This window comes from Mytilus edulis, unplaced genomic scaffold, assembly GCF_963676685.1.
Source record: "Mytilus edulis unplaced genomic scaffold, xbMytEdul2.2 SCAFFOLD_1042, whole genome shotgun sequence".
NCBI lineage: Eukaryota > Metazoa > Mollusca > Bivalvia > Mytilida > Mytilidae > Mytilus > Mytilus edulis.
The window spans coordinates 1-21,248 of record NW_027269084.1 but is presented as its reverse complement, the minus strand read 5'-3'; the positions used below and the strand labels follow the sequence as shown (position 1 = coordinate 21,248).

General features: G+C 36.0%; 22 non-coding genes across 22 annotated transcripts; all 22 read left to right on the top strand.

Annotated features, from left to right (window-relative positions):
* Window positions 1-820: 820 nt before the first annotated feature.
* Window positions 821-894, top strand: Trnat-agu (transfer RNA threonine (anticodon AGU)). Its single transcript has one exon. It is a non-coding gene; the product is annotated as a tRNA-Thr (tRNA).
* Window positions 895-1,784: 890 nt separating this feature from the next.
* Trnat-agu (transfer RNA threonine (anticodon AGU)) lies at window positions 1,785-1,858 on the top strand. Its single transcript has one exon. It is a non-coding gene; the product is annotated as a tRNA-Thr (tRNA).
* Window positions 1,859-2,747: 889 nt separating this feature from the next.
* Window positions 2,748-2,822, top strand: Trnat-agu (transfer RNA threonine (anticodon AGU)). Its single transcript has one exon. It is a non-coding gene; the product is annotated as a tRNA-Thr (tRNA).
* Window positions 2,823-3,710: 888 nt separating this feature from the next.
* Window positions 3,711-3,784, top strand: Trnat-agu (transfer RNA threonine (anticodon AGU)). Its single transcript has one exon. It is a non-coding gene; the product is annotated as a tRNA-Thr (tRNA).
* Window positions 3,785-4,674: 890 nt separating this feature from the next.
* Trnat-agu (transfer RNA threonine (anticodon AGU)) lies at window positions 4,675-4,748 on the top strand. The gene has a single exon. It is a non-coding gene; the product is annotated as a tRNA-Thr (tRNA).
* Window positions 4,749-5,637: 889 nt separating this feature from the next.
* On the top strand, window positions 5,638-5,711 carry Trnat-agu (transfer RNA threonine (anticodon AGU)). The gene has a single exon. It is a non-coding gene; the product is annotated as a tRNA-Thr (tRNA).
* Window positions 5,712-6,601: 890 nt separating this feature from the next.
* Trnat-agu (transfer RNA threonine (anticodon AGU)) lies at window positions 6,602-6,675 on the top strand. The gene has a single exon. It is a non-coding gene; the product is annotated as a tRNA-Thr (tRNA).
* An 890-nt stretch (window positions 6,676-7,565) lies between these two features.
* Trnat-agu (transfer RNA threonine (anticodon AGU)) lies at window positions 7,566-7,639 on the top strand. The gene has a single exon. It is a non-coding gene; the product is annotated as a tRNA-Thr (tRNA).
* Window positions 7,640-8,529: 890 nt separating this feature from the next.
* Window positions 8,530-8,603, top strand: Trnat-agu (transfer RNA threonine (anticodon AGU)). The gene has a single exon. It is a non-coding gene; the product is annotated as a tRNA-Thr (tRNA).
* Window positions 8,604-9,492: 889 nt separating this feature from the next.
* On the top strand, window positions 9,493-9,566 carry Trnat-agu (transfer RNA threonine (anticodon AGU)). Its single transcript has one exon. It is a non-coding gene; the product is annotated as a tRNA-Thr (tRNA).
* An 889-nt stretch (window positions 9,567-10,455) lies between these two features.
* On the top strand, window positions 10,456-10,529 carry Trnat-agu (transfer RNA threonine (anticodon AGU)). Its single transcript has one exon. It is a non-coding gene; the product is annotated as a tRNA-Thr (tRNA).
* An 889-nt stretch (window positions 10,530-11,418) lies between these two features.
* Window positions 11,419-11,492, top strand: Trnat-agu (transfer RNA threonine (anticodon AGU)). The gene has a single exon. It is a non-coding gene; the product is annotated as a tRNA-Thr (tRNA).
* Window positions 11,493-12,381: 889 nt separating this feature from the next.
* Window positions 12,382-12,455, top strand: Trnat-agu (transfer RNA threonine (anticodon AGU)). Its single transcript has one exon. It is a non-coding gene; the product is annotated as a tRNA-Thr (tRNA).
* Window positions 12,456-13,344: 889 nt separating this feature from the next.
* Window positions 13,345-13,418, top strand: Trnat-agu (transfer RNA threonine (anticodon AGU)). Its single transcript has one exon. It is a non-coding gene; the product is annotated as a tRNA-Thr (tRNA).
* An 889-nt stretch (window positions 13,419-14,307) lies between these two features.
* On the top strand, window positions 14,308-14,381 carry Trnat-agu (transfer RNA threonine (anticodon AGU)). Its single transcript has one exon. It is a non-coding gene; the product is annotated as a tRNA-Thr (tRNA).
* An 889-nt stretch (window positions 14,382-15,270) lies between these two features.
* On the top strand, window positions 15,271-15,344 carry Trnat-agu (transfer RNA threonine (anticodon AGU)). The gene has a single exon. It is a non-coding gene; the product is annotated as a tRNA-Thr (tRNA).
* An 889-nt stretch (window positions 15,345-16,233) lies between these two features.
* Window positions 16,234-16,307, top strand: Trnat-agu (transfer RNA threonine (anticodon AGU)). Its single transcript has one exon. It is a non-coding gene; the product is annotated as a tRNA-Thr (tRNA).
* Window positions 16,308-17,196: 889 nt separating this feature from the next.
* Window positions 17,197-17,270, top strand: Trnat-agu (transfer RNA threonine (anticodon AGU)). The gene has a single exon. It is a non-coding gene; the product is annotated as a tRNA-Thr (tRNA).
* An 889-nt stretch (window positions 17,271-18,159) lies between these two features.
* Window positions 18,160-18,233, top strand: Trnat-agu (transfer RNA threonine (anticodon AGU)). Its single transcript has one exon. It is a non-coding gene; the product is annotated as a tRNA-Thr (tRNA).
* An 889-nt stretch (window positions 18,234-19,122) lies between these two features.
* Window positions 19,123-19,196, top strand: Trnat-agu (transfer RNA threonine (anticodon AGU)). Its single transcript has one exon. It is a non-coding gene; the product is annotated as a tRNA-Thr (tRNA).
* Window positions 19,197-20,085: 889 nt separating this feature from the next.
* Window positions 20,086-20,159, top strand: Trnat-agu (transfer RNA threonine (anticodon AGU)). Its single transcript has one exon. It is a non-coding gene; the product is annotated as a tRNA-Thr (tRNA).
* An 889-nt stretch (window positions 20,160-21,048) lies between these two features.
* Trnat-agu (transfer RNA threonine (anticodon AGU)) lies at window positions 21,049-21,122 on the top strand. Its single transcript has one exon. It is a non-coding gene; the product is annotated as a tRNA-Thr (tRNA).
* Window positions 21,123-21,248: the final 126 nt, after the last annotated feature.

Here is a 21,248-nt window from a genome sequence, read left to right as displayed (position 1 = left end):
ACAACATTGAGAACTTTAATAAAGTACATCTCGATTAGTTACACTGGTTTGTAAGCCTACAAAGCAATCATTTGAATGGTTAAAACACTATTCATTGGAACTGCTTTATTTGAAAATAAAATTGTCGAATAACGGATAACAAGAAGTCGAACATGAATAATGTCTACCGAAGGTTCGGCCCGGGGATACTAAAGGTGAACAAAGTTATATCGCCTGAGGTTATTGTCACTTGAAAATCTACGGGCAAATTCAGAAATGTGAATTTAACGTTTGATCTTGCTTATAGCACAGGTCAAAAACATTTGAGTTCAATGAGAAAAATATTGCTCTCAAATTCAAAAACCCATTGTGAGATTCGAACTGCGGTCCTCGGTATTCCCTGTCTGGCCGTCAACCGACTGAGCTATGGCGACAGAATAGTTTCAGACATCAGAATTGTATACTTATATCTAGCCGTAACATTCGACCGTCAAAAGACATGCAAGTGCTTCGTTTTGGTTATTTAGCTTCATGACAAATTGCAGGTAATTGGAAATTCTGTTTTGTAAATTCATCAATCAATATACATATATATATATTCCGAGAGACAGAAATAGTAAATATGATGAAATAACACAATGGGAAGAAAAATCGATGTATCAACATTAAATCGACCGTTTCGTCTCATTCTTAGGTAAAATGAAGCAGAAGCAACTACATAATGTCTAGAATGCAATTTTTTTCTCTGTCTATTAGTGTGCACCTGTATATACTTGCCCATAGATCACGGAAGAGTAAGTCTAGATATAAATATTGAATATTTCAAATCATTTATCATGGAGCCTTCATAGCTCAGTTGGTTAGAGCGCCAGTCTAGTAAACTGGAGGTCGAGAGTTCGACTCTCTCTGAAGGCTACTTTTTTGCTGTCATTTTCAGTTAGTTAGCCTCATATACACTTACTCTTAATTCATCCCCCTATTCCTGACAACATTGAGAACTTTAATAAAGTACATCTCGATTAGTTACACTGGTTTGTAAGCCTACAAAGCAATCATTTGAATGGTTAAAACACTATTCATTGGAACTGCTTTATTTGAAAATAAAATTGTCGAATAACGGATAACAAGAAGTCGAACATGAATAATGTCTACCGAAGGTTCGGCCCGGGGATACTAAAGGTGAACAAAGTTATATCGCCTGAGGTTATTGTCACTTGAAAATCTACGGGCAAATTCAGAAATGTGAATTTAACGTTTGATCTTGCTTATAGCACAGGTCAAAAACATTTGAGTTCAATGAGAAAAATATTGCTCTCAAATTCAAAAACCCATTGTGAGATTCGAACTGCGGTCCTCGGTATTCCCTGTCTGGCCGTCAACCGACTGAGCTATGGCGACAGAATAGTTTCAGACATCAGAATTGTATACTTATATCTAGCCGTAACATTCGACCGTCAAAAGACATGCAAGTGCTTCGTTTTGGTTATTTAGCTTCATGACAAATTGCAGGTAATTGGAAATTCTGTTTTGTAAATTCATCAATCAATATACATATATATATATTCCGAGAGACAGAAATAGTAAATATGATGAAATAACACAATGGGAAGAAAAATCGATGTATCAACATTAAATCGACCGTTTCGTCTCATTCTTAGGTAAAATGAAGCAGAAGCAACTACATAATGTCTAGAATGCAATTTTTTCTCTGTCTATTAGTGTGCACCTGTATATACTTGCCCATAGATCACGGAAGAGTAAGTCTAGATATAAATATTGAATATTTTCAAATCATTTATCATGGAGCCTTCATAGCTCAGTTGGTTAGAGCGCCAGTCTAGTAAACTGGAGGTCGAGAGTTCGACTCTCTCTGAAGGCTACTTTTTTGCTGTCATTTTCAGTTAGTTAGCCTCATATACACTTACTCTTAATTCATCCCCCTATTCCTGACAACATTGAGAACTTTAATAAAGTACATCTCGATTAGTTACACTGGTTTGTAAGCCTACAAAGCAATCATTTGAATGGTTAAAACACTATTCATTGGAACTGCTTTATTTGAAAATAAAATTGTCGAATAACGGATAACAAGAAGTCGAACATGAATAATGTCTACCGAAGGTTCGGCCCGGGGATACTAAAGGTGAACAAAGTTATATCGCCTGAGGTTATTGTCACTTGAAAATCTACGGGCAAATTCAGAAATGTGAATTTAACGTTTGATCTTGCTTATAGCACAGGTCAAAAACATTTGAGTTCAATGAGAAAAATATTGCTCTCAAATTCAAAAACCCATTGTGAGATTCGAACTGCGGTCCTCGGTATTCCCTGTCTGGCCGTCAACCGACTGAGCTATGGCGACAGAATAGTTTCAGACATCAGAATTGTATACTTATATCTAGCCGTAACATTCGACCGTCAAAAGACATGCAAGTGCTTCGTTTTGGTTATTTAGCTTCATGACAAATTGCAGGTAATTGGAAATTCTGTTTTGTAAATTCATCAATCAATATACATATATATATATTCCGAGAGACAGAAATAGTAAATATGATGAAATAACACAATGGGAAGAAAAATCGATGTATCAACATTAAATCGACCGTTTCGTCTCATTCTTAGGTAAAATGAAGCAGAAGCAACTACATAATGTCTAGAATGCAATTTTTTCTCTGTCTATTAGTGTGCACCTGTATATACTTGCCCATAGATCACGGAAGAGTAAGTCTAGATATAAATATTGAATATTTCAAATCATTTATCATGGAGCCTTCATAGCTCAGTTGGTTAGAGCGCCCAGTCTAGTAAACTGGAGGTCGAGAGTTCGACTCTCTCTGAAGGCTACTTTTTTGCTGTCAATTTCAGTTAGTTAGCCTCATATACACTTACTCTTAATTCATCCCCCTATTCCTGACAACATTGAGAACTTTAATAAAGTACATCTCGATTAGTTACACTGGTTTGTAAGCCTACAAAGCAATCATTTGAATGGTTAAAACACTATTCATTGGAACTGCTTTATTTGAAAATAAAATTGTCGAATAACGGATAACAAGAAGTCGAACATGAATAATGTCTACCGAAGGTTCGGCCGGGGATACTAAAGGTGAACAAAGTTATATCGCCTGAGGTTATTGTCACTTGAAAATCTACGGGCAAATTCAGAAATGTGAATTTAACGTTTGATCTTGCTTATAGCACAGGTCAAAAACATTTGAGTTCAATGAGAAAAATATTGCTCTCAAATTCAAAAACCCATTGTGAGATTCGAACTGCGGTCCTCGGTATTCCCTGTCTGGCCGTCAACCGACTGAGCTATGGCGACAGAATAGTTTCAGACATCAGAATTGTATACTTATATCTAGCCGTAACATTCGACCGTCAAAAGACATGCAAGTGCTTCGTTTTGGTTATTTAGCTTCATGACAAATTGCAGGTAATTGGAAATTCTGTTTTGTAAATTCATCAATCAATATACATATATATATATTCCGAGAGACAGAAATAGTAAATATGATGAAATAACACAATGGGAAGAAAAATCGATGTATCAACATTAAATCGACCGTTTCGTCTCATTCTTAGGTAAAATGAAGCAGAAGCAACTACATAATGTCTAGAATGCAATTTTTTCTCTGTCTATTAGTGTGCACCTGTATATACTTGCCCATAGATCACGGAAGAGTAAGTCTAGATATAAATATTGAATATTTCAAATCATTTATCATGGAGCCTTCATAGCTCAGTTGGTTAGAGCGCCAGTCTAGTAAACTGGAGGTCGAGAGTTCGACTCTCTCTGAAGGCTACTTTTTTGCTGTCATTTTCAGTTAGTTAGCCTCATATAGCACTTACTCTTAATTCATCCCCCTATTCCTGACAACATTGAGAACTGTAATAAAGTACATCTCGATTAGTTACACTGGTTTGTAAGCCTACAAAGCAATCATTTGAATGGTTAAAACACTATTCATTGGAACTGCTTTATTTGAAAATAAAATTGTCGAATAACGGATAACAAGAAGTCGAACATGAATAATGTCTACCGAAGGTTCGGCCCGGGGATACTAAAGGTGAACAAAGTTATATCGCCTGAGGTTATTGTCACTTGAAAATCTACGGGCAAATTCAGAAATGTGAATTTAACGTTTGATCTTGCTTATAGCACAGGTCAAAAACATTTGAGTTCAATGAGAAAAATATTGCTCTCAAATTCAAAAACCCATTGTGAGATTCGAACTGCGGTCCTCGGTATTCCCTGTCTGGCCGTCAACCGACTGAGCTATGGCGACAGAATAGTTTCAGACATCAGAATTGTATACTTATATCTAGCCGTAACATTCGACCGTCAAAAGACATGCAAGTGCTTCGTTTTGGTTATTTAGCTTCATGACAAATTGCAGGTAATTGGAAATTCTGTTTTGTAAATTCATCAATCAATATACATATATATATATTCCGAGAGACAGAAATAGTAAATATGATGAAATAACACAATGGGAAGAAAAATCGATGTATCAACATTAAATCGACCGTTTCGTCTCATTCTTAGGTAAAATGAAGCAGAAGCAACTACATAATGTCTAGAATGCAATTTTTTCTCTGTCTATTAGTGTGCACCTGTATATACTTGCCCATAGATCACGGAAGAGTAAGTCTAGATATAAATATTGAATATTTCAAATCATTTATCATGGAGCCTTCATAGCTCAGTTGGTTAGAGCGCCAGTCTAGTAAACTGGAGGTCGAGAGTTCGACTCTCTCTGAAGGCTACTTTTTTGCTGTCATTTTCAGTTAGTTAGCCTCATATACACTTACTCTTAATTCATCCCCCTATTCCTGACAACATTGAGAACTGTAATAAAGTACATCTCGATTAGTTACACTGGTTTGTAAGCCTACAAAGCAATCATTTGAATGGTTAAAACACTATTCATTGGAACTGCTTTATTTGAAAATAAAATTGTCGAATAACGGATAACAAGAAGTCGAACATGAATAATGTCTACCGAAGGTTCGGCCCGGGGATACTAAAGGTGAACAAAGTTATATCGCCTGAGGTTATTGTCACTTGAAAATCTACGGGCAAATTCAGAAATGTGAATTTAACGTTTGATCTTGCTTATAGCACAGGTCAAAAACATTTGAGTTCAATGAGAAAAATATTGCTCTCAAATTCAAAAACCCATTGTGAGATTCGAACTGCGGTCCTCGGTATTCCCTGTCTGGCCGTCAACCGACTGAGCTATGGCGACAGAATAGTTTCAGACATCAGAATTGTATACTTATATCTAGCCGTAACATTCGACCGTCAAAAGACATGCAAGTGCTTCGTTTTGGTTATTTAGCTTCATGACAAATTGCAGGTAATTGGAAATTCTGTTTTGTAAATTCATCAATCAATATACATATATATATATTCCGAGAGACAGAAATAGTAAATATGATGAAATAACACAATGGGAAGAAAAATCGATGTATCAACATTAAATCGACCGTTTCGTCTCATTCTTAGGTAAAATGAAGCAGAAGCAACTACATAATGTCTAGAATGCAATTTTTTCTCTGTCTATTAGTGTGCACCTGTATATACTTGCCCATAGATCACGGAAGAGTAAGTCTAGATATAAATATTGAATATTTCAAATCATTTATCATGGAGCCTTCATAGCTCAGTTGGTTAGAGCGCCAGTCTAGTAAACTGGAGGTCGAGAGTTCGACTCTCTCTGAAGGCTACTTTTTTGCTGTCATTTTCAGTTAGTTAGCCTCATATACACTTACTCTTAATTCATCCCCCTATTCCTGACAACATTGAGAACTGTAATAAAGTACATCTCGATTAGTTACACTGGTTTGTAAGCCTACAAAGCAATCATTTGAATGGTTAAAACACTATTCATTGGAACTGCTTTATTTGAAAATAAAATTGTCGAATAACGGATAACAAGAAGTCGAACATGAATAATGTCTACCGAAGGTTCGGCCCGGGGATACTAAAGGTGAACAAAGTTATATCGCCTGAGGTTATTGTCACTTGAAAATCTACGGGCAAATTCAGAAATGTGAATTTAACGTTTGATCTTGCTTATAGCACAGGTCAAAAACATTTGAGTTCAATGAGAAAAATATTGCTCTCAAATTCAAAAACCCATTGTGAGATTCGAACTGCGGTCCTCGGTATTCCCTGTCTGGCCGTCAACCGACTGAGCTATGGCGACAGAATAGTTTCAGACATCAGAATTGTATACTTATATCTAGCCGTAACATTCGACCGTCAAAAGACATGCAAGTGCTTCGTTTTGGTTATTTAGCTTCATGACAAATTGCAGGTAATTGGAAATTCTGTTTTGTAAATTCATCAATCAATATACAATATATATATATTCCGAGAGACAGAAATAGTAAATATGATGAAATAACACAATGGGAAGAAAAATCGATGTATCAACATTAAATCGACCGTTTCGTCTCATTCTTAGGTAAAATGAAGCAGAAGCAACTACATAATGTCTAGAATGCAATTTTTTCTCTGTCTATTAGTGTGCACCTGTATATACTTGCCCATAGATCACGGAAGAGTAAGTCTAGATATAAATATTGAATATTTCAAATCATTTATCATGGAGCCTTCATAGCTCAGTTGGTTAGAGCGCCAGTCTAGTAAACTGGAGGTCGAGAGTTCGACTCTCTCTGAAGGCTACTTTTTTGCTGTCATTTTCAGTTAGTTAGCCTCATATACACTTACTCTTAATTCATCCCCCTATTCCTGACAACATTGAGAACTTTAATAAAGTACATCTCGATTAGTTACACTGGTTTGTAAGCCTACAAAGCAATCATTTGAATGGTTAAAACACTATTCATTGGAACTGCTTTATTTGAAAATAAAATTGTCGAATAACGGATAACAAGAAGTCGAACATGAATAATGTCTACCGAAGGTTCGGCCCGGGGATTACTAAAGGTGAACAAAGTTATATCGCCTGAGGTTATTGTCACTTGAAAATCTACGGGCAAATTCAGAAATGTGAATTTAACGTTTGATCTTGCTTATAGCACAGGTCAAAAACATTTGAGTTCAATGAGAAAAATATTGCTCTCAAATTCAAAAACCCATTGTGAGATTCGAACTGCGGTCCTCGGTATTCCCTGTCTGGCCGTCAACCGACTGAGCTATGGCGACAGAATAGTTTCAGACATCAGAATTGTATACTTATATCTAGCCGTAACATTCGACCGTCAAAAGACATGCAAGTGCTTCGTTTTGGTTATTTAGCTTCATGACAAATTGCAGGTAATTGGAAATTCTGTTTTGTAAATTCATCAATCAATATACATATATATATATTCCGAGAGACAGAAATAGTAAATATGATGAAATAACACAATGGGAAGAAAAATCGATGTATCAACATTAAATCGACCGTTTCGTCTCATTCTTAGGTAAAATGAAGCAGAAGCAACTACATAATGTCTAGAATGCAATTTTTTCTCTGTCTATTAGTGTGCACCTGTATATACTTGCCCATAGATCACGGAAGAGTAAGTCTAGATATAAATATTGAATATTTCAAATCATTTATCATGGAGCCTTCATAGCTCAGTTGGTTAGAGCGCCAGTCTAGTAAACTGGAGGTCGAGAGTTCGACTCTCTCTGAAGGCTACTTTTTTGCTGTCATTTTCAGTTAGTTAGCCTCATATACACTTACTCTTAATTCATCCCCCTATTCCTGACAACATTGAGAACTTTAATAAAGTACATCTCGATTAGTTACACTGGTTTTGTAAGCCTACAAAGCAATCATTTGAATGGTTAAAACACTATTCATTGGAACTGCTTTATTTGAAAATAAAATTGTCGAATAACGGATAACAAGAAGTCGAACATGAATAATGTCTACCGAAGGTTCGGCCCGGGGATACTAAAGGTGAACAAAGTTATATCGCCTGAGGTTATTGTCACTTGAAAATCTACGGGCAAATTCAGAAATGTGAATTTAACGTTTGATCTTGCTTATAGCACAGGTCAAAAACATTTGAGTTCAATGAGAAAAATATTGCTCTCAAATTCAAAAACCCATTGTGAGATTCGAACTGCGGTCCTCGGTATTCCCTGTCTGGCCGTCAACCGACTGAGCTATGGCGACAGAATAGTTTCAGACATCAGAATTGTATACTTATATCTAGCCGTAACATTCGACCGTCAAAAGACATGCAAGTGCTTCGTTTTGGTTATTTAGCTTCATGACAAATTGCAGGTAATTGGAAATTCTGTTTTGTAAATTCATCAATCAATATACATATATATATATTCCGAGAGACAGAAATAGTAAATATGATGAAATAACACAATGGGAAGAAAAATCGATGTATCAACATTAAATCGACCGTTTCGTCTCATTCTTAGGTAAAATGAAGCAGAAGCAACTACATAATGTCTAGAATGCAATTTTTTCTCTGTCTATTAGTGTGCACCTGTATATACTTGCCCATAGATCACGGAAGAGTAAGTCTAGATATAAATATTGAATATTTCAAATCATTTATCATGGAGCCTTCATAGCTCAGTTGGTTAGAGCGCCAGTCTAGTAAACTGGAGGTCGAGAGTTCGACTCTCTCTGAAGGCTACTTTTTTGCTGTCATTTTCAGTTAGTTAGCCTCATATACACTTACTCTTAATTCATCCCCCTATTCCTGACAACATTGAGAACTTTAATAAAGTACATCTCGATTAGTTACACTGGTTTGTAAGCCTACAAAGCAATCATTTGAATGGTTAAAACACTATTCATTGGAACTGCTTTATTTGAAAATAAAATTGTCGAATAACGGATAACAAGAAGTCGAACATGAATAATGTCTACCGAAGGTTCGGCCCGGGGATACTAAAGGTGAACAAAGTTATATCGCCTGAGGTTATTGTCACTTGAAAATCTACGGGCAAATTCAGAAATGTGAATTTAACGTTTGATCTTGCTTATAGCACAGGTCAAAAACATTTGAGTTCAATGAGAAAAATATTGCTCTCAAATTCAAAAACCCATTGTGAGATTCGAACTGCGGTCCTCGGTATTCCCTGTCTGGCCGTCAACCGACTGAGCTATGGCGACAGAATAGTTTCAGACATCAGAATTGTATACTTATATCTAGCCGTAACATTCGACCGTCAAAAGACATGCAAGTGCTTCGTTTTGGTTATTTAGCTTCATGACAAATTGCAGGTAATTGGAAATTCTGTTTTGTAAATTCATCAATCAATATACATATATATATATTCCGAGAGACAGAAATAGTAAATATGATGAAATAACACAATGGGAAGAAAAATCGATGTATCAACATTAAATCGACCGTTTCGTCTCATTCTTAGGTAAAATGAAGCAGAAGCAACTACATAATGTCTAGAATGCAATTTTTTCTCTGTCTATTAGTGTGCACCTGTATATACTTGCCCATAGATCACGGAAGAGTAAGTCTAGATATAAATATTGAATATTTCAAATCATTTATCATGGAGCCTTCATAGCTCAGTTGGTTAGAGCGCCAGTCTAGTAAACTGGAGGTCGAGAGTTCGACTCTCTCTGAAGGCTACTTTTTTGCTGTCATTTTCAGTTAGTTAGCCTCATATACACTTACTCTTAATTCATCCCCCTATTCCTGACAACATTGAGAACTTTAATAAAGTACATCTCGATTAGTTACACTGGTTTGTAAGCCTACAAAGCAATCATTTGAATGGTTAAAACACTATTCATTGGAACTGCTTTATTTGAAAATAAAATTGTCGAATAACGGATAACAAGAAGTCGAACATGAATAATGTCTACCGAAGGTTCGGCCCGGGGATACTAAAGGTGAACAAAGTTATATCGCCTGAGGTTATTGTCACTTGAAAATCTACGGGCAAATTCAGAAATGTGAATTTAACGTTTGATCTTGCTTATAGCACAGGTCAAAAACATTTGAGTTCAATGAGAAAAATATTGCTCTCAAATTCAAAAACCCATTGTGAGATTCGAACTGCGGTCCTCGGTATTCCCTGTCTGGCCGTCAACCGACTGAGCTATGGCGACAGAATAGTTTCAGACATCAGAATTGTATACTTATATCTAGCCGTAACATTCGACCGTCAAAAGACATGCAAGTGCTTCGTTTTGGTTATTTAGCTTCATGACAAATTGCAGGTAATTGGAAATTCTGTTTTGTAAATTCATCAATCAATATACATATATATATATTCCGAGAGACAGAAATAGTAAATATGATGAAATAACACAATGGGAAGAAAAATCGATGTATCAACATTAAATCGACCGTTTCGTCTCATTCTTAGGTAAAATGAAGCAGAAGCAACTACATAATGTCTAGAATGCAATTTTTTCTCTGTCTATTAGTGTGCACCTGTATATACTTGCCCATAGATCACGGAAGATTAAGTCTAGATATAAATATTGAATATTTCAAATCATTTATCATGGAGCCTTCATAGCTCAGTTGGTTAGAGCGCCAGTCTAGTAAACTGGAGGTCGAGAGTTCGACTCTCTCTGAAGGCTACTTTTTTGCTGTCATTTTCAGTTAGTTAGCCTCATATACACTTACTCTTAATTCATCCCCCTATTCCTGACAACATTGAGAACTTTAATAAAGTACATCTCGATTAGTTACACTGGTTTGTAAGCCTACAAAGCAATCATTTGAATGGTTAAAACACTATTCATTGGAACTGCTTTATTTGAAAATAAAATTGTCGAATAACGGATAACAAGAAGTCGAACATGAATAATGTCTACCGAAGGTTCGGCCCGGGGATACTAAAGGTGAACAAAGTTATATCGCCTGAGGTTATTGTCACTTGAAAATCTACGGGCAAATTCAGAAATGTGAATTTAACGTTTGATCTTGCTTATAGCACAGGTCAAAAACATTTGAGTTCAATGAGAAAAATATTGCTCTCAAATTCAAAAACCCATTGTGAGATTCGAACTGCGGTCCTCGGTATTCCCTGTCTGGCCGTCAACCGACTGAGCTATGGCGACAGAATAGTTTCAGACATCAGAATTGTATACTTATATCTAGCCGTAACATTCGACCGTCAAAAGACATGCAAGTGCTTCGTTTTGGTTATTTAGCTTCATGACAAATTGCAGGTAATTGGAAATTCTGTTTTGTAAATTCATCAATCAATATACATATATATATATTCCGAGAGACAGAAATAGTAAATATGATGAAATAACACAATGGGAAGAAAAATCGATGTATCAACATTAAATCGACCGTTTCGTCTCATTCTTAGGTAAAATGAAGCAGAAGCAACTACATAATGTCTAGAATGCAATTTTTTCTCTGTCTATTAGTGTGCACCTGTATATACTTGCCCATAGATCACGGAAGATTAAGTCTAGATATAAATATTGAATATTTCAAATCATTTATCATGGAGCCTTCATAGCTCAGTTGGTTAGAGCGCCAGTCTAGTAAACTGGAGGTCGAGAGTTCGACTCTCTCTGAAGGCTACTTTTTTGCTGTCATTTTCAGTTAGTTAGCCTCATATACACTTACTCTTAATTCATCCCCCTATTCCTGACAACATTGAGAACTTTAATAAAGTACATCTCGATTAGTTACACTGGTTTGTAAGCCTACAAAGCAATCATTTGAATGGTTAAAACACTATTCATTGGAACTGCTTTATTTGAAAATAAAATTGTCGAATAACGGATAACAAGAAGTCGAACATGAATAATGTCTACCGAAGGTTCGGCCCGGGGATACTAAAGGTGAACAAAGTTATATCGCCTGAGGTTATTGTCACTTGAAAATCTACGGGCAAATTCAGAAATGTGAATTTAACGTTTGATCTTGCTTATAGCACAGGTCAAAAACATTTGAGTTCAATGAGAAAAATATTGCTCTCAAATTCAAAAACCCATTGTGAGATTCGAACTGCGGTCCTCGGTATTCCCTGTCTGGCCGTCAACCGACTGAGCTATGGCGACAGAATAGTTTCAGACATCAGAATTGTATACTTATATCTAGCCGTAACATTCGACCGTCAAAAGACATGCAAGTGCTTCGTTTTGGTTATTTAGCTTCATGACAAATTGCAGGTAATTGGAAATTCTGTTTTGTAAATTCATCAATCAATATACATATATATATATTCCGAGAGACAGAAATAGTAAATATGATGAAATAACACAATGGGAAGAAAAATCGATGTATCAACATTAAATCGACCGTTTCGTCTCATTCTTAGGTAAAATGAAGCAGAAGCAACTACATAATGTCTAGAATGCAATTTTTTCTCTGTCTATTAGTGTGCACCTGTATATACTTGCCCATAGATCACGGAAGAGTAAGTCTAGATATAAATATTGAATATTTCAAATCATTTATCATGGAGCCTTCATAGCTCAGTTGGTTAGAGCGCCAGTCTAGTAAACTGGAGGTCGAGAGTTCGACTCTCTCTGAAGGCTACTTTTTTGCTGTCATTTTCAGTTAGTTAGCCTCATATACACTTACTCTTAATTCATCCCCCTATTCCTGACAACATTGAGAACTTTAATAAAGTACATCTCGATTAGTTACACTGGTTTGTAAGCCTACAAAGCAATCATTTGAATGGTTAAAACACTATTCATTGGAACTGCTTTATTTGAAAATAAAATTGTCGAATAACGGATAACAAGAAGTCGAACATGAATAATGTCTACCGAAGGTTCGGCCCGGGGATACTAAAGGTGAACAAAGTTATATCGCCTGAGGTTATTGTCACTTGAAAATCTACGGGCAAATTCAGAAATGTGAATTTAACGTTTGATCTTGCTTATAGCACAGGTCAAAAACATTTGAGTTCAATGAGAAAAATATTGCTCTCAAATTCAAAAACCCATTGTGAGATTCGAACTGCGGTCCTCGGTATTCCCTGTCTGGCCGTCAACCGACTGAGCTATGGCGACAGAATAGTTTCAGACATCAGAATTGTATACTTATATCTAGCCGTAACATTCGACCGTCAAAAGACATGCAAGTGCTTCGTTTTGGTTATTTAGCTTCATGACAAATTGCAGGTAATTGGAAATTCTGTTTTGTAAATTCATCAATCAATATACATATATATATATTCCGAGAGACAGAAATAGTAAATATGATGAAATAACACAATGGGAAGAAAAATCGATGTATCAACATTAAATCGACCGTTTCGTCTCATTCTTAGGTAAAATGAAGCAGAAGCAACTACATAATGTCTAGAATGCAATTTTTTCTCTGTCTATTAGTGTGCACCTGTATATACTTGCCCATAGATCACGGAAGAGTAAGTCTAGATATAAATATTGAATATTTCAAATCATTTATCATGGAGCCTTCATAGCTCAGTTGGTTAGAGCGCCAGTCTAGTAAACTGGAGGTCGAGAGTTCGACTCTCTCTGAAGGCTACTTTTTTGCTGTCATTTTCAGTTAGTTAGCCTCATATACACTTACTCTTAATTCATCCCCCTATTCCTGACAACATTGAGAACTTTAATAAAGTACATCTCGATTAGTTACACTGGTTTGTAAGCCTACAAAGCAATCATTTGAATGGTTAAAACACTATTCATTGGAACTGCTTTATTTGAAAATAAAATTGTCGAATAACGGATAACAAGAAGTCGAACATGAATAATGTCTACCGAAGGTTCGGCCCGGGGATACTAAAGGTGAACAAAGTTATATCGCCTGAGGTTATTGTCACTTGAAAATCTACGGGCAAATTCAGAAATGTGAATTTAACGTTTGATCTTGCTTATAGCACAGGTCAAAAACATTTGAGTTCAATGAGAAAAATATTGCTCTCAAATTCAAAAACCCATTGTGAGATTCGAACTGCGGTCCTCGGTATTCCCTGTCTGGCCGTCAACCGACTGAGCTATGGCGACAGAATAGTTTCAGACATCAGAATTGTATACTTATATCTAGCCGTAACATTCGACCGTCAAAAGACATGCAAGTGCTTCGTTTTGGTTATTTAGCTTCATGACAAATTGCAGGTAATTGGAAATTCTGTTTTGTAAATTCATCAATCAATATACATATATATATATTCCGAGAGACAGAAATAGTAAATATGATGAAATAACACAATGGGAAGAAAAATCGATGTATCAACATTAAATCGACCGTTTCGTCTCATTCTTAGGTAAAATGAAGCAGAAGCAACTACATAATGTCTAGAATGCAATTTTTTCTCTGTCTATTAGTGTGCACCTGTATATACTTGCCCATAGATCACGGAAGAGTAAGTCTAGATATAAATATTGAATATTTCAAATCATTTATCATGGAGCCTTCATAGCTCAGTTGGTTAGAGCGCCAGTCTAGTAAACTGGAGGTCGAGAGTTCGACTCTCTCTGAAGGCTACTTTTTTGCTGTCATTTTCAGTTAGTTAGCCTCATATACACTTACTCTTAATTCATCCCCCTATTCCTGACAACATTGAGAACTTTAATAAAGTACATCTCGATTAGTTACACTGGTTTGTAAGCCTACAAAGCAATCATTTGAATGGTTAAAACACTATTCATTGGAACTGCTTTATTTGAAAATAAAATTGTCGAATAACGGATAACAAGAAGTCGAACATGAATAATGTCTACCGAAGGTTCGGCCCGGGGATACTAAAGGTGAACAAAGTTATATCGCCTGAGGTTATTGTCACTTGAAAATCTACGGGCAAATTCAGAAATGTGAATTTAACGTTTGATCTTGCTTATAGCACAGGTCAAAAACATTTGAGTTCAATGAGAAAAATATTGCTCTCAAATTCAAAAACCCATTGTGAGATTCGAACTGCGGTCCTCGGTATTCCCTGTCTGGCCGTCAACCGACTGAGCTATGGCGACAGAATAGTTTCAGACATCAGAATTGTATACTTATATCTAGCCGTAACATTCGACCGTCAAAAGACATGCAAGTGCTTCGTTTTGGTTATTTAGCTTCATGACAAATTGCAGGTAATTGGAAATTCTGTTTTGTAAATTCATCAATCAATATACATATATATATATTCCGAGAGACAGAAATAGTAAATATGATGAAATAACACAATGGGAAGAAAAATCGATGTATCAACATTAAATCGACCGTTTCGTCTCATTCTTAGGTAAAATGAAGCAGAAGCAACTACATAATGTCTAGAATGCAATTTTTTCTCTGTCTATTAGTGTGCACCTGTATATACTTGCCCATAGATCACGGAAGAGTAAGTCTAGATATAAATATTGAATATTTCAAATCATTTATCATGGAGCCTTCATAGCTCAGTTGGTTAGAGCGCCAGTCTAGTAAACTGGAGGTCGAGAGTTCGACTCTCTCTGAAGGCTACTTTTTTGCTGTCATTTTCAGTTAGTTAGCCTCATATACACTTACTCTTAATTCATCCCCCTATTCCTGACAACATTGAGAACTTTAATAAAGTACATCTCGATTAGTTACACTGGTTTGTAAGCCTACAAAGCAATCATTTGAATGGTTAAAACACTATTCATTGGAACTGCTTTATTTGAAAATAAAATTGTCGAATAACGGATAACAAGAAGTCGAACATGAATAATGTCTACCGAAGGTTCGGCCCGGGGATACTAAAGGTGAACAAAGTTATATCGCCTGAGGTTATTGTCACTTGAAAATCTACGGGCAAATTCAGAAATGTGAATTTAACGTTTGATCTTGCTTATAGCACAGGTCAAAAACATTTGAGTTCAATGAGAAAAATATTGCTCTCAAATTCAAAAACCCATTGTGAGATTCGAACTGCGGTCCTCGGTATTCCCTGTCTGGCCGTCAACCGACTGAGCTATGGCGACAGAATAGTTTCAGACATCAGAATTGTATACTTATATCTAGCCGTAACATTCGACCGTCAAAAGACATGCAAGTGCTTCGTTTTGGTTATTTAGCTTCATGACAAATTGCAGGTAATTGGAAATTCTGTTTTGTAAATTCATCAATCAATATACATATATATATATTCCGAGAGACAGAAATAGTAAATATGATGAAATAACACAATGGGAAGAAAAATCGATGTATCAACATTAAATCGACCGTTTCGTCTCATTCTTAGGTAAAATGAAGCAGAAGCAACTACATAATGTCTAGAATGCAATTTTTTCTCTGTCTATTAGTGTGCACCTGTATATACTTGCCCATAGATCACGGAAGAGTAAGTCTAGATATAAATATTGAATATTTCAAAACATTTATCATGGAGCCTTCATAGCTCAGTTGGTTAGAGCGCCAGTCTAGTAAACTGGAGGTCGAGAGTTCGACTCTCTCTGAAGGCTACTTTTTTGCTGTCATTTTCAGTTAGTTAGCCTCATATACACTTACTCTTAATTCATCCCCCTATTCCTGACAACATTGAGAACTTTAATAAAGTACATCTCGATTAGTTACACTGGTTTGTAAGCCTACAAAGCAATCATTTGAATGGTTAAAACACTATTCATTGGAACTGCTTTATTTGAAAATAAAATTGTCGAATAACGGATAACAAGAAGTCGAACATGAATAATGTCTACCGAAGGTTCGGCCCGGGGATACTAAAGGTGAACAAAGTTATATCGCCTGAGGTTATTGTCACTTGAAAATCTACGGGCAAATTCAGAAATGTGAATTTAACGTTTGATCTTGCTTATAGCACAGGTCAAAAACATTTGAGTTCAATGAGAAAAATATTGCTCTCAAATTCAAAAACCCATTGTGAGATTCGAACTGCGGTCCTCGGTATTCCCTGTCTGGCCGTCAACCGACTGAGCTATGGCGACAGAATAGTTTCAGACATCAGAATTGTATACTTATATCTAGCCGTAACATTCGACCGTCAAAAGACATGCAAGTGCTTCGTTTTGGTTATTTAGCTTCATGACAAATTGCAGGTAATTGGAAATTCTGTTTTGTAAATTCATCAATCAATATACATATATATATATTCCGAGAGACAGAAATAGTAAATATGATGAAATAACACAATGGGAAGAAAAATCGATGTATCAACATTAAATCGACCGTTTCGTCTCATTCTTAGGTAAAATGAAGCAGAAGCAACTACATAATGTCTAGAATGCAATTTTTTCTCTGTCTATTAGTGTGCACCTGTATATACTTGCCCATAGATCACGGAAGAGTAAGTCTAGATATAAATATTGAATATTTCAAATCATTTATCATGGAGCCTTCATAGCTCAGTTGGTTAGAGCGCCAGTCTAGTAAACTGGAGGTCGAGAGTTCGACTCTCTCTGAAGGCTACTTTTTTGCTGTCATTTTCAGTTAGTTAGCCTCATATACACTTACTCTTAATTCATCCCCCTATTCCTGACAACATTGAGAACTTTAATAAAGTACATCTCGATTAGTTACACTGGTTTGTAAGCCTACAAAGCAATCATTTGAATGGTTAAAACACTATTCATTGGAACTGCTTTATTTGAAAATAAAATTGTCGAATAACGGATAACAAGAAGTCGAACATGAATAATGTCTACCGAAGGTTCGGCCCGGGGATACTAAAGGTGAACAAAGTTATATCGCCTGAGGTTATTGTCACTTGAAAATCTACGGGCAAATTCAGAAATGTGAATTTAACGTTTGATCTTGCTTATAGCACAGGTCAAAAACATTTGAGTTCAATGAGAAAAATATTGCTCTCAAATTCAAAAACCCATTGTGAGATTCGAACTGCGGTCCTCGGTATTCCCTGTCTGGCCGTCAACCGACTGAGCTATGGCGACAGAATAGTTTCAGACATCAGAATTGTATACTTATATCTAGCCGTAACATTCGACCGTCAAAAGACATGCAAGTGCTTCGTTTTGGTTATTTAGCTTCATGACAAATTGCAGGTAATTGGAAATTCTGTTTTGTAAATTCATCAATCAATATACATATATATATATTCCGAGAGACAGAAATAGTAAATATGATGAAATAACACAATGGGAAGAAAAATCGATGTATCAACATTAAATCGACCGTTTCGTCTCATTCTTAGGTAAAATGAAGCAGAAGCAACTACATAATGTCTAGAATGCAATTTTTTCTCTGTCTATTAGTGTGCACCTGTATATACTTGCCCATAGATCACGGAAGAGTAAGTCTAGATATAAATATTGAATATTTCAAATCATTTATCATGGAGCCTTCATAGCTCAGTTGGTTAGAGCGCCAGTCTAGTAAACTGGAGGTCGAGAGTTCGACTCTCTCTGAAGGCTACTTTTTTGCTGTCATTTTCAGTTAGTTAGCCTCATATACACTTACTCTTAATTCATCCCCCTATTCCTGACAACATTGAGAACTTTAATAAAGTACATCTCGATTAGTTACACTGGTTTGTAAGCCTACAAAGCAATCATTTGAATGGTTAAAACACTATTCATTGGAACTGCTTTATTTGAAAATAAAATTGTCGAATAACGGATAACAAGAAGTCGAACATGAATAATGTCTACCGAAGGTTCGGCCCGGGGATACTAAAGGTGAACAAAGTTATATCGCCTGAGGTTATTGTCACTTGAAAATCTACGGGCAAATTCAGAAATGTGAATTTAACGTTTGATCTTGCTTATAGCACAGGTCAAAAACATTTGAGTTCAATGAGAAAAATATTGCTCTCAAATTCAAAAACCCATTGTGAGATTCGAACTGCGGTCCTCGGTATTCCCTGTCTGGCCGTCAACCGACTGAGCTATGGCGACAGAATAGTTTCAGACATCAGAATTGTATACTTATATCTAGCCGTAACATTCGACCGTCAAAAGACATGCAAGTGCTTCGTTTTGGTTATTTAGCTTCATGACAAATTGCAGGTAATTGGAAATTCTGTTTTGTAAATTCATCAATCAATATACATATATATATATTCCGAGAGACAGAAATAGTAAATATGATGAAATAACACAATGGGAAGAAAAATCGATGTATCAACATTAAATCGACCGTTTCGTCTCATTCTTAGGTAAAATGAAGCAGAAGCAACTACATAATGTCTAGAATGCAATTTTTTCTCTGTCTATTAGTGTGCACCTGTATATACTTGCCCATAGATCACGGAAGAGTAAGTCTAGATATAAATATTGAATATTTCAAATCATTTATCATGGAGCCTTCATAGCTCAGTTGGTTAGAGCGCCAGTCTAGTAAACTGGAGGTCGAGAGTTCGACTCTCTCTGAAGGCTACTTTTTTGCTGTCATTTTCAGTTAGTTAGCCTCATATACACTTACTCTTAATTCATCCCCCTATTCCTGACAACATTGAGAACTTTAATAAAGTACATCTCGATTAGTTACACTGGTTTGTAAGCCTACAAAGCAATCATTTGAATGGTTAAAACACTATTCATTGGAACTGCTTTATTTGAAAATAAAATTGTCGAATAACGGATAACAAGAAGTCGAACATGAATAATGTCTACCGAAGGTTCGGCCCGGGGATACTAAAGGTGAACAAAGTTATATCGCCTGAGGTTATTGTCACTTGAAAATCTACGGGCAAATTCAGAAATGTGAATTTAACGTTTGATCTTGCTTATAGCACAGGTCAAAAACATTTGAGTTCAATGAGAAAAATATTGCTCTCAAATTCAAAAACCCATTGTGAGATTCGAACTGCGGTCCTCGGTATTCCCTGTCTGGCCGTCAACCGACTGAGCTATGGCGACAGAATAGTTTCAGACATCAGAATTGTATACTTATATCTAGCCGTAACATTCGACCGTCAAAAGACATGCAAGTGCTTCGTTTTGGTTATTTAGCTTCATGACAAATTGCAGGTAATTGGAAATTCTGTTTTGTAAATTCATCAATCAATATACATATATATATATTCCGAGAGACAGAAATAGTAAATATGATGAAATAACACAATGGGAAGAAAAATCGATGTATCAACATTAAATCGACCGTTTCGTCTCATTCTTAGGTAAAATGAAGCAGAAGCAACTACATAATGTCTAGAATGCAATTTTTTCTCTGTCTATTAGTGTGCACCTGTATATACTTGCCCATAGATCACGGAAGAGTAAGTCTAGATATAAATATTGAATATTTCAAATCATTTATCATGGAGCCTTCATAGCTCAGTTGGTTAGAGCGCCAGTCTAGTAAACTGGAGGTCGAGAGTTCGACTCTCTCTGAAGGCTACTTTTTTGCTGTCATTTTCAGTTAGTTAGCCTCATATACACTTACTCTTAATTCATCCCCCTATTCCTGACAACATTGAGAACTGTAATAAAGTACATCTCGATTAGTTACACTGGTTTGTAAGCCTACAAAGCAATCATTTGAATGGTTAAAACACTATTCATTGGAACTGCTTTATTTGAAAATAAAATTGTCGAATAACGGATAACAAGAAGTCGAACATGAATAATGTCTACCGAAGGTTCGGCCCGGGGATACTAAAGGTGAACAAAGTTATATCGCCTGAGGTTATTGTCACTTGAAAATCTACGGGCAAATTCAGAAATGTGAATTTAACATTTGATCTTGCTTATAGCACAGGTCAAAAACATTTGAGTTCAATGAGAAAAATATTGCTCTCAAATTCAAAAACCCATTGTGAGATTCGAACTGCGGTCCTCGGTATTCCCTGTCTGGCCGTCAACCGACTGAGCTATGGCGACAGAATAGTTTCAGACATCAGAATTGTATACTTATATCTAGCCGTAACATTCGACCGTCAAAAGACATGCAAGTGCTTCGTTTTGGTTATTTAGCTTCATGACAAATTGCAGGTAATTGGAAATTCTGTTTTGTAAATTCATCAATCAATATACATATATATATATTCCGAGAGACAGAAATAGTAAATATGATGAAATAACACAATGGGAAGAAAAATCGATGTATCAACATTAAATCGACCGTTTCGTCTCATTCTTAGGTAAAATGAAGCAGAAGCAACTACATAATGTCTAGAATGCAATTTTTTCTCTGTCTATTAGTGTGCACCTGTATATACTTGCCCATAGATCACGGAAGAGTAAGTCTAGATATAAATATTGAATATTTCAAATCATTTATCATGGAGCCTTCATAGCTCAGTTGGTTAGAGCGCCAGTCTAGTAAACTGGAGGTCGAGAGTTCGACTCTCTCTGAAGGCTACTTTTTTGCTGTCATTTTCAGTTAGTTAGCCTCATATACACTTACTCTTAATTCATCCCCCTATTCCTGACAACATTGAGAACTGTAATAAAGTACATCTCGATTAGTTACACTGGTTTGTAAGC